This window comes from Bicyclus anynana, chromosome 19 (assembly GCF_947172395.1).
Source record: "Bicyclus anynana chromosome 19, ilBicAnyn1.1, whole genome shotgun sequence".
Classification (NCBI taxonomy): Eukaryota; Metazoa; Arthropoda; class Insecta; order Lepidoptera; family Nymphalidae; genus Bicyclus; species Bicyclus anynana.
In genome coordinates, this window is record NC_069101.1 from 10,856,770 (window position 1) to 10,868,888 (window position 12,119).

The 12,119-nt window shown below is 35.2% G+C and overlaps 1 protein-coding gene across 6 annotated transcripts in view; it reads left to right on the forward strand.

Annotated features, from left to right (window-relative positions):
* Window positions 1-12,119, forward strand: part of LOC112045107 (rap1 GTPase-activating protein 1) — a 391,775-nt gene that overhangs the window by 183,457 nt on the left and 196,199 nt on the right. The window lies entirely within an intron of this gene.

The following is a 12,119-nucleotide window of genomic DNA, read 5'->3' on the forward strand; positions in this document are numbered from 1 at the left end:
CATTAGCCTGTATGGAACGGTATCGTATAATAAACTGGCCCAGTTTTATTATGGTAATGTCAGCCACTGACGATCAAGTAATCTCAATCTCTGGCTCTACTGAACCGATTTTGAAAATTCTTTTATCACTTAGCCACGTAACTTTTGAGTGTCATAGCCATTCATATTTTATCCCCATATTCTCATGTGAACGGGAACTACGCGGGTGAAACCGCAGGGCGTTTACTATTAAAGAATAACTAATAAATTACGTAAGATTTTTTTTTGCGACAGACACAAATTTTAATAAAAAAATAAACCCTGGAGCCGATTTTTCCCAAGAAAGAAATATTTAAAATCAAGTGTCATCAATAATTTCGGGGGACATATTTGTTACGGGACAGATGAACTGAAGTCATCAACTCAACTTCAAGGCTTGGAAGGAAAATGCCTCATCACCATCGTTGGATTTTTACTTTGTCGGACTACACAAGGTTGAGTATGGTCTTGAATAAATACTATTCCTGGGCCCAGGACCATTTATTTTAATTTAAATTGAAACTTAGTTACTTAGTTGCAAATTACAATTAAGTCCTAATAATATAGTAAAATTGAAAATTGTGAAAAACCTTAGAAGGTCATGAAATTATTAATTACACTCTCGATCAAGTCATCATTATTCTCTTTCAGTGCGCTATCATTTTCTCAAATGTATATATGCAGACATTCGAGTATATATGCAGACATTCGGTTATTCTTCCCCACTTTCACCCCCCCAAAAATAAATTGAAATCGCTTCATCCGTTTCGGAGCTATTGTGCCACGGACAGATAGACGTCATACTTATAACATAACCCTCTTTGCGTCTGAGGTTAAAAAGTCCTTTCTATCCTCGAAATTTGCAGTTCAATATTCAAAATTCAACAACCAATTAATAACATTCCATTTGTTTCAATAACCATTGGAGAGAAATGAATTGGTGAATTTTATAACGAAAAACCTACAACTAAAAAATGTGGATACATTAATAAAACGATAGTATCGCGCGTTATCTCTCCATGTTTTTGTAAATAAAAATATGGCGACGGCAACAAGAGATTTATTCCCATGGAATAATATCTGTCTGGCATTTTTGCAATCGATACATTTTATGAAACAGTTTTTATTGGCGCGTCGACAAGTCGTCCATTGCGTGCTGCGTTTAATATTTTATTGATATGAAATATTAATAAATATGCATTGGAAAAAACTCGCTAACCTAGTGGGTAAGGGTTGGACTAAAACCAAGATATACCAGATTTCATCCCATAATCAAATTAGAAATTAAGAAGTAAAATTGACCCCAATATGGTATATACCAATGGCAGTAATAAACCAGAAGGTATGATAACTCGGAAGAATTTTGTTCTTCGGAAGAAAATTCAATTGAAAAATGATGTTTTTATAACTCGGCAGTGTTGAGTTTCGAATTTGCCTTGTACCTCTCTGTTTGTAGTATGGTGTTAAACAGAGATGTGGCGATAAATTCGAGAGTCGTACTGTCGAGTTATAAAAACTTCGGTACATAGAATAGCGCTACTGATAAACGAATTTAAGTAACTTTAAAAGATGCTTCTAGCAAGTGTGCACTTGTTTAATCATTTATTTATTTAGTGGCTTATGAAGCCACCCTTGTTTCAACCCTATCTGCATTGTTTCGCGACCGCGAGACAGTGTTCCTACATTACTTTGATAACAACTTGTCCTTTGATCTAAGAGCCAGTGGTAAAGAGATCTTGGTCATTATACAATGAAAGCTGAATGTTTGTTTGCCCCTGCTCCTACCATACTAGGAGTACTAGGAGTTGAGTCTCAGACGAGACTCCCTTAAAGAGTCGTTCCGTCCATTTCTCCTGCGTCTGCCTTCAGACCCCATCAGGCGACGCTTCTGGGCTCGCCTGAAACCCGGTGACGCCGCTGAGGTGTGCCATTAAGGAGCTTACGACACTTGCACAATCATAAAAAACACCGTAACTGGTACCAAAGCTTCAGACCTTCAAGCTTTATTTCTCGACGATTGAAAGTCTAAACCTTCGTCTAATCCTCTGAACGTCTGAACCAACCGTCCAAACATAAAGCGTATTTCTTTTCCTTTAAGATAAGTAGGTAGATAATCATGTCTGTGTTATGTTTGTAGTGTAGTAATTATGGTTGTGTAGGTATCAGATCCTCAGTCGCCACACATTTAGCATCGTGACAGGCGACAGTACTTCGCCACCTACAAAGTTTAATAGAAGGTTTTCTATCATTGATTACTGTACTGTACTGTGTCTCTATGGTGGGAACATGTGATGACAAACATTAAGCTTTTAAAATGACGAAGACGAAGCTTCCACTGGCTCTCAGACTATAACTTGTCGTCTAACTCTTGTAGTTTATTAGAGCGTTATAAATTAGTGAGTACAAATTGCGGGCTTGTTATTAAAGATAACTTCAGCTCAGTATCTTAATGCTCTTTAATGTGTACAAACTGACTTGTTAATGCACAATAATAGTTACAAAGATAAAGACTACTTTGTTACATTATAAATTATTTCATGTAAACGATAAAAGTGCTTTAATAGTTTTGCGTAGTATGTTACGTAGAATATTATGTATTATAGTATATTATGTATGAAATTTATACAATTAATCGAACAGAATAATAATGATATGCAAAAATAATTACAAAACTAGCACTAATCTCACTGTAAAATTGTACATATTTCTCTTATTTATTTTTAAGTTTTAATAATATTAATAAAATGCAAAACATTATTAAAAATTAAAAAAATAAATTAACCCTCCCGCTGCGGGACATTTAACACGTTCGCTGTGGCACTGATTTTTCTGTACTTTCCTCTGGTGCATTACGAGGTTTTTTGACCTCGTACTAAAACTTTATGTGGTGTGGTACGAGGTCCATCGCCCTCGTAGACAGTAGACTTACGAGGTCAATTGACCTCGTACCGCAGCGAACGTGTTAAGTGTCCGAGCAACCGGTTGTCAGGCCTCCAGAGTGAGGAAACTCCTCACAATACACAACATCTCAAGAATCACTGTCATATTTGTATCCGATCTTTGAGATTAAGATTCTATAAACGTACATAATAATTATAAACGCTAAGTTTGTATGTATGGATGAACTGAGCTGAACTGATTTGCCTGCGTTTGAAAATTGATGCCCTTATTGAGTTAACCATAAGTTAAGTTAATATAGGCCACTTGTTATTCCGGGAAAATCCGGGATTTAAAAAAAAATAAGTACACGTGAGTACCTATACTAGTCTTTCAGCCTTTCTTGATGAGTACTGTTTACCATCAAAGAAATTAGAAATGAAGGTAGATACCGCATGTCATTTCATAACTTATTTATTTAAAATTATGTATGGTTTGTTTATAAAATGTTATATAAAATATATTAACCATATCTTATTGTTCTAAGCTTATTAATTAAATTTATTTTTATTAATTTAAGAACAAGTTAATTATAATTATTATTAGATGTGAAATGACTAGTAATTTATACCCTCATTTTTAATTTGTTTGTTGGTAAACAGTACTCATCAAGAAAGGCTGTAGTATAGTGTTGACACTAGGAGATACCTATTATTAAAGCTTATAAAGACTTTGTAATTCTGTACTGCTACACAGAATATCTATCTTGAAAAAAAAACACAGATATACGAATACGTACATAATATTCCAAGATGTCTAAACAAACAGCTCCCAAAAAATCATTATATTCCAAATTTGAAAATTTAACAAAATACCTATGGATACAGGAAAATTTATTCAATACGGTGGAAATAAATTAAAAAAGAAATCGCAGCGCTCGGTTGAAAATTGATAAAGCCTGCGTTCTATGAATCTTCATGTAGGTATTACCGCAGGTTCTGTGGATTAATGCTTCCGCCTTCCATTTCATGGTTCCCGATTCATGTCACTTATTATTAATCTTCTTCAATCTATCTATACTTATAATAAATCTGTAGAGAGGTGAACTCTGTACATGAAATATATTTGCAAAATAACTATCAGGGGGTGATTAGTGGTCGATGCTGATGCCAAAAATGCAATCAGTAAAATTTTCGTCTGTCTGACTGTATGTTCGTTATAGAAACAAAAACTTCTCGACGGATTTTAACAAAACTTAGTACAATTTATTCTAAATACTTTTTAGAATTTAAACTATCGTGAGTGTTATTCATATTAATTGATTATGAAACACGGCTAAAACTCACGTGATATTAGGTCGGAGTATGGCCGACTAGTTTCGAACCCATACGGGGCCTTTAGTCATGAGCTGTTTCTTGCAATCAATTAATATTCTAAATACTCTTGGGCAGGTTATAGTATACTTTTCATCACGCTACGATCAATAGAAGCAGAGCAGTGAAGGGAAATGTTGGGAAAACGGGAGTTACTCTCATTTATACAGCGATACTACTGAAAGGGCTGAAGTTATACATACATGCATACATACATACGCTAAAAAAGCATTACCCTCCTTCTGACGCAATCGGGTAAAAATTAAGAATAAATAATCGTACAATATTACAACTGAATAAACATTTAAACGTAATTTCAACTGCATGACTAATTGATTAAAGATTGATCACAAATGTAAATAATTTAAACGATTAGATGCAAATATATTCGTGTTACTAACCCGAGTCGAGGCAAACAGTTAATACATAATAGAAATTAAGATATCTATTGGAACATATCTGGTAGAGCGATCGGTAAACTGAGCTATGTTATGATCTCAACGTGCTAATGAGATACATTAAGCATTGTGGTTATATTAACTGAATATTAATTGTGATGTTTTGTACATAACTAGCAGACGCCCGCGACATCGCCCGTGTAAATCTCTGACCTTTCTACTTTAACAGCTATCAGCGTTAAAAAATCAACCGACTTCAAAATCATAAAAATAAACTAAAAAGCGAAAAATCTTCTGTGTGCCTAGTGGGAGTTTTCAATATTTTCATACTGTTACTATCGCGTTAACGTAAACGCGAATTTATATGGAATTGAAACAGTTGTGCCGTAGTGCCACTAGATGGCGCTGTTTCAATTCCTTAGAAATTCGCGTTTACGTTAACGCGATCGTCACAGTATTAAACTGCAACTAGGAATTCTGATCACTTTGAAGGCAGTCCCAATCCAGCGGCGTATTAATTGAAGCTGTTTCTGAAAGAACCAAAAATCTGTTTCTGAAAATCCTAAAACTTGTGATTTTAAACGGCATAAGTTATTATATATACAATTAGTAAAGATATGTTTTTACTAATATATTATATAGTAATTATTGTTTCTGTATTTAGTTTAATATTATGCTTTTGGTAAAATGAAGATTTTAATAATTAAATTATTGTGAAATAAATAACTTTATCATATCGATTAAACTGATGCATTCAGAGCATTTCAAACCTGACGGGTAGTTTCTGAACTCGGTCAAACAATACAAAGAAACCAATTCTCTATTCTCACAAACCAAAACTCCACTGTCAGTCTGTTTGTACCAGTATGCTAATTAAATGCATTACGATGAATTATATTTATAAATATAAATCATAACTACTATCGGTTGTTGCACCCACGAATTTGGCAGTTAGTTTAAGTTTACTTGGCAGCAGCTAAGTCTAGACAAGTTCTGGATTTACGATGCCCACTACGCGTAGGAGCCGTTGGCCTCGGACAGACAAACTCTCCTTGATATATCTAAATAACATAATACATGTAGTACAAGAGCTGGTCGACATTTTGGGTTGGTAGTTAAGGAAAGTTGTAAACTTGTCCTGTACTTCTCCTATATAATGTAGGAGAACTAAAATATTTTCCAAAATAGTTTGGCAAGCATTTTTTTTTTGGCTGAAGGATTTTTCACGACAAAAAATGCACGGCTCTCGAGGAATTTGCGAAAAACGAATAATACGTTAATAGAGTTGCAGTCCTTCGCAACTTTTGGTTTTAGTCTCGCGAAATTTTACAAAATATATTTTGGAAAGTGCACAGGAGCTATGTGAGATTCTCGTATTGCAAGACACCGGGTATCCATCCGTATGTTATTGACATCCCTAAAACTCGCACAAAGCGATTTGTCAATATTATAAAGCTAAAGAGTTTGTTTGTTTGCTTGAACGCGCTAATTTCAGGAACTACTGGTCCGATTTCAAAATTTCTTTCAGTGTTAGATAGCCCATTTATAGAAGAAGGCTATAGGCTATACACCGCGCTACGTTATTCGTCTTAAACCGAAATCCCACATAATGTACCCAATGTCTATTATCCATCAGTGTTATTAAAAAAAAAAACAAAGTACAATTCAAGGAGTTACAATTGTAATAAACTTTCAAAAATCGATTATTTTAACACATCCTGTATTTTCAAACATCTACCTACCTCCTCGCCGCAGTCACGTCGGCAGCCCGTCGGTCCCTTTGAGCTTTGAGGTCATTCACTTTAACCTATTTCTTTAAATTAAATTTTATTTTATTTACGGGTGTTAACCCGTACTAGACCTGTGTCGATCGCGATTGAACGAATCTCTGATACCCGATCAGTACTTGTGCGTGAGCGAGTGACGCGGCCGCCAGCGCTTCAAATAATCTGCGAACGATTTTTGTTCACCACACTGAATTGGACTTGTAACAACAGTTCCAACAACTCTGGATCATCATCTGGATAATCATCTGGATCGAATACTCGTCGGTCAGTCGTACAACATCACTCTACAGGATAGCAACCTAAAATCCGATCAGTTCGGAATTTTAACGGCCTTCGTGGCGCAGTGGTGTGCGCGGTGGATTTACAAGACGGAGGTTCTGGGTTCGAACCTCGGTTGGGCCGATTGGGGTTTTGGTCCAAGCCTGGCTGGTGGGAGACTTCGATCGTGGCTCGTTACCACCCTACCGACAAAGACGTACCGCCAAGCCGTGGATTCAAATACTCCCCCTAATAAGTTAGTCCGTTTCCATTTCAGATTGCATAATCACTTACTACACTACCGTCAGGTGAAATTGTAGTCGATGGCTAACTTGTAACGAATAAAAAAAGGGTTCCGATTCATGTCCTACGGATGTTCAGTTTAAGACTCAAGTAACTACATACTTTAAGTCGAGTCGTAACGATACACAAAACACGAAAGACCCGTGACCCGAATGATCGAATTATTAAGACCCAACCAATCACCTTGCGTTATATGAAACGATCGAAAGATACATTTCGTACCTGTACCTATTTTTGGACATTGCCGACAATAGTTACGGGTTAGGCGGCGAGCGGCGTTAACAAAAAGGAAACCGCAAAAGACTAGGGCTTGCTATTTTTTAAAATATCGGATTCTCGATACGTCGATAATTTCAAAATAAATTTTTCGGCTAAATGAAAACTTTTAAGAATTAAGTATTTATTAAACTTCACTTTTTTTATGTAACTAAATTGACAAGTAAATTAATACGATTAAACATGTTTTAAGTTTTGTCTGAGGGTAAAGTAGTGTATACTATCTGAATACATTACGTTTTACTTATTTCAGTGACATTTTCGATAAAATGCAATTAAATAAACTAAAATATGAAAAACGTAATAAAGTATAAATAAAGTAAAGTAGATTATGTTTGATAATGTTCTAGTTTAAATAATTTGCGAGGGATATAAAAAATTAAAACTTGTTAAAAATATCTAGTATCGATATCTACGTTTCAATATCGAACTATCGATATATCGTCCATAAAAATATTAGTAATGAATACTTATCGCTATTAAGTGATAATGTCGATATTTTGATATATCGATATTTTATTAACAGCCCTAGTAAAGACACTGCCGCCGACTAGGTGTATCAAAAATAGTAGGTATGTAGGTATTAAACAACAAAATTTCTGAAACTAGGTTAAAGTTCATTGACTTCTTCTTTCCAAACAGAATGAAACAGGATGTTCTGAAGTTTTTTCATCAATTTTAATTTTTTTTTCGATAGCGTGTGAATGTGCTTCAGCTAATTTTTATTATTACTATAGAGTTTCTCGTAATGGATACATACATGTCGCGGCGGATTATAGACGCGGCCGGTAGCACGGTGTATATTATCACGCTAAGACAACCTGCGGAGTACCAATGAAGAATGTTTCAAAATCGGGAGATTTTTTAACGTGGCCTAGTAAACGGTAAATGAAAAAAAAAATTACATTTATGACAGAATTGTTCCCCTTTAAATGTTCTAAAAAAAAGTCCGCGACAGTTCCCGTGGGGTTTGCAAAAATCTGAAATTTACGCGGATGAAATCGCGGGCGTTCGCTAGTTCCATTTAAAAAAAAGTTTTATAAAATACTACACACTACTACTACAAGAATTTGTAAACCCTGCAGGAGCAAAAAAAAAATAGAAAAATCTGACATGTGTAAAGTGTAATAATTTTATGAAAAAATCACTTTTGGTCGTCGTAAGACCGCCGCCGCCTCATTACAATGTAATATTAATATTAAATCCTTTGGCTAAGCGGCCAAAGTCGAAGGATTTTACCATTTTAATGTAATGTATGGAACAATATGCGCATACGCACGCAGTAAAAAACATAAAAGTTAGACGTCTCGCATTAAAATTCCACCATATTGTGCCAGCTTATGTTACAAGGCGTAAGTATTTGTGAGGCACAGTAATTGCTTGGGCACAAAGAAAAATATACGTTCGAATAAGAATTAAGTACGTACCAACAAACGCAGGTCATTAGCATTAAGCATTAGCCCTTTGAGCGAAAACATAACAGAAAATAAATACTAATACTAACATACGATGCAGTAATAGCGGATACCAGTTGGAAGAAATTGAAATCATACAATACTTCAACATCATTTGTTGTTGACCAAGGCGCGTTTGGAACCCTCGTAACTTTAGTTTTAAGTTTTAGACTATTATTACCACCATTAAATTATGACATAATCTTGACCTTTTAAAAGTGCTTGTAAACTAAGCCTAATTGAAATAAATGAATTTTGACTTTTGATTTTTGAATGAAAAGGGTCCAATCGAAATGACGATCGATTTACATTGAAAAGTAGTTCTAATTTATTTTCCCAAAGACCTACACATTAACACAGCAAGATAAGCTTGTACTCTATTTTTAACCGACTTCCAAAAAGGAGGAGGTTCTACGTTCGGCTGTATGTATGTTTTTTTTTTTTTTTTTTTTTTTTTTATGTATGTCCAGCGATAATTCCGTCATTTGTAAACCGATTTTGAAAATTCTTTTTTTTTTTTGAAGGGTTCCATTCCAGGGTGGTCCCATTTTTTTCATGTCAGGATCTGATGATGGCATCCTGGAGAAATCGAGGGGAACTTTCGAAAAGGTATTTTAAACCACTACACTTTTATGAAGGTCTGGAGTTGGTCTGATGATGGAGCCGAAACACAGACGATGGAACTCGTGAACGATTTACAGCAGGTACCTTTTGTTTGGGCTTGATTTATTTGTATTGATGAGAACTTTCCACCTAGATGGGTTGTGGCTGTATTAAGGGTCTGATGATGAAGACGAATGACAGTTAAGAGAACTCCTCAACGGTTCACAGTAGCTATCATGTGTTTGGACTTGATAAATTTGTATTGATGAGAACTTTCCACCTAGATGGGTTGTGACTGTATTAGGGGTCTGGTGATGAAGACGAAGGATAGTTAAGGGAACTCCTCAACGGTTCACAGTAGCTACCTTGTGTTTTGACTTGATAATTTTGTATTGATGAGAACTTTCCACCTAGATGGTTGTGACTGTATTAGGGGTCTGGTGACGAAGATTAAGGAGAGTTAAGGGAACTCCTCGACGGTTCACAGTAGCTACCTTGTGTTTGGACTTGATAAATTTTATATTGATGAGAATGTGACTGCATAGGGGGTCTGGTGATGAAGACGGAGGACAGTCACCTTTCACGATTTTATGAATATTCATATTACGTGTGGATAAAGGGGGAGTGAAATTTTGTATATGAGTTAAGGTAGTATTTTTAAAATTGGGATTGTAGGACTTAGATACTTATCATAAGAAAATAACGTTTCAACTAATTGCTTATTAATTTTTGTTCACACTCAGTGGGTGTGCTAACACTAAAAATTAAAAAATAAAAATTTTTATAAAAAAAATTCAACCGACTTCCAACTAAAAAATTAACCTAAACTAAAAAGCAAAAAATAACATCTTACTTATGTGCTACCTTCTGATCAATTTGAAGGCGGTGCCAATCCAGTGTCATGTTTTAATTAAAGCCGTTTCTGAAAGAACCACAGAAATTTTGTAATTTAAACGGCTTAAATTAAAACATCACTGGCTTGGCACCGCCTTCAAACTGATCAGAAGGTAGCACATAAGTAAGATGTTATTTTTTGCTTTTTAGTTTAGGTTAATTTTTTAGTTGGAAGTCGGTTGAATTTTTTTTATTAAAATTTTTATTTTAAAATTATTTTTACAAGCCCTTGATTGCAATCTCACGTGATGGTAAGTGATGATGCAATTTAAGATGGAAGCGGGCTAACTTGTTAAAAGGAGGATGAAAATCCACACCCCTTTCGGTTTCTACACGACATCGTACCGCTAAATCGCTTAACGGTACGTCTTTGTTGGTAGGGTGGTAACTAGCCACTGCCGAATTCTCCCAGCCAGATCTGGTCCAATCAGCCCAGCCGGGGATCGAAACCAGGACCTCTGCGCCACTATTCTTTGAAATATTATTAGTACACTACTAAATGTCTGTAATAAGTGCATGCAGTTTAATATACACTGTTATTTATGCGGTGATCAATTTACTCGTAAATATACAAACAACAGTGTTGTTGATAGCACTTTGTTATAGTGAATGTAAAAGTTTATAACTTAATACAAGCTTATGCATTAAAACTTGCACCGTAGCCTAGTAAGTTAGTAATGGAACAAAAATATATGGCCTTCTAGCGTAGGCAACGTATTGAGGTATTGAAGGCGTAGAATACGACGTAACACCCGATTTAGGAGAGCTAATCATAACGATAAATACTTCAATAACCTACGCAGTCGTCAGTGTTTGGAATAATTCGCGAATTATACTCCATCATATTGTGCCATGTACATAATACAACATACAATGTTGGCATTATCTAATTTGATTTGACGACCTCTCTGGTGCAGTGGTATGCGCGGTGGATTTAAAAGACGGCGGTCCTGGTTCGATCCCCGGCTGGACCGATTGAGGTTTTCTTAATTGATCCAGGTTTGGCTGGTGGGAGGCGTCGGTCGGCTAGTTACCACCTTACCGACAAAGACGAATAAATAAAGTCAAGCGATGTACCATTCCGGGTCGATGTCGTGTATAAACCGGAAGGAGTGTGGATTTTCATCGTCCTCTTAACAAGTTAGTCCGCTTCTATCTTAGATTGCATCATCACTTGTCATCAGGTGAGATTTTAGTCAAGGACTAACTTGTAAATAATAAAAAAAAGAAATGTTGTCCTCACTGCCTAAATGGCGTTAGACATGCAGAAAGAGAGAGAAAGAGATTATTATTGTTGAAGGGTTTAATTTGTATCAGCATGTAGCATAATAACAGGCTTCGAACGTGGTTATAACACCGTACGGTTAGACATACCAAAGGTTTTGGTGTCGTGTACGATAACGTACATAAACAAGCCTTTCAGTAAATATAAAGTAGGTACTTCTTTCAATTTAGCGCAATCTTTCAATTATATCAGATTGATGATGTTAGATTATTATACATCATCAACAAAAAACGTTAATAAAATAACGTGTCAATAAAAAAGCATTTATAAAATAACGTGCCAATAAAAAAGCATTAATAAAGTAACGTGCCAATAAAAAAGTATTAATAAAATAACGAAGATAAATACAATCATAAAAATTAAAACATCAAAGATTATTATTGTTTTAGATATAGAGTCCGATGAAAACTATAACCACATTAAATAATTTTAATGTTTATGTAGACATTGCTTGGGATTTATGTCCAGTTTACGTTTCACTTCTTATACCTATTTCCCGTGAGATTAGTATTTAACTGATGGTAGGACATTAAGATTACTGCAAAAACATCAACCATATCCAGGATGTAATTTATATGGCACAATAAATATTA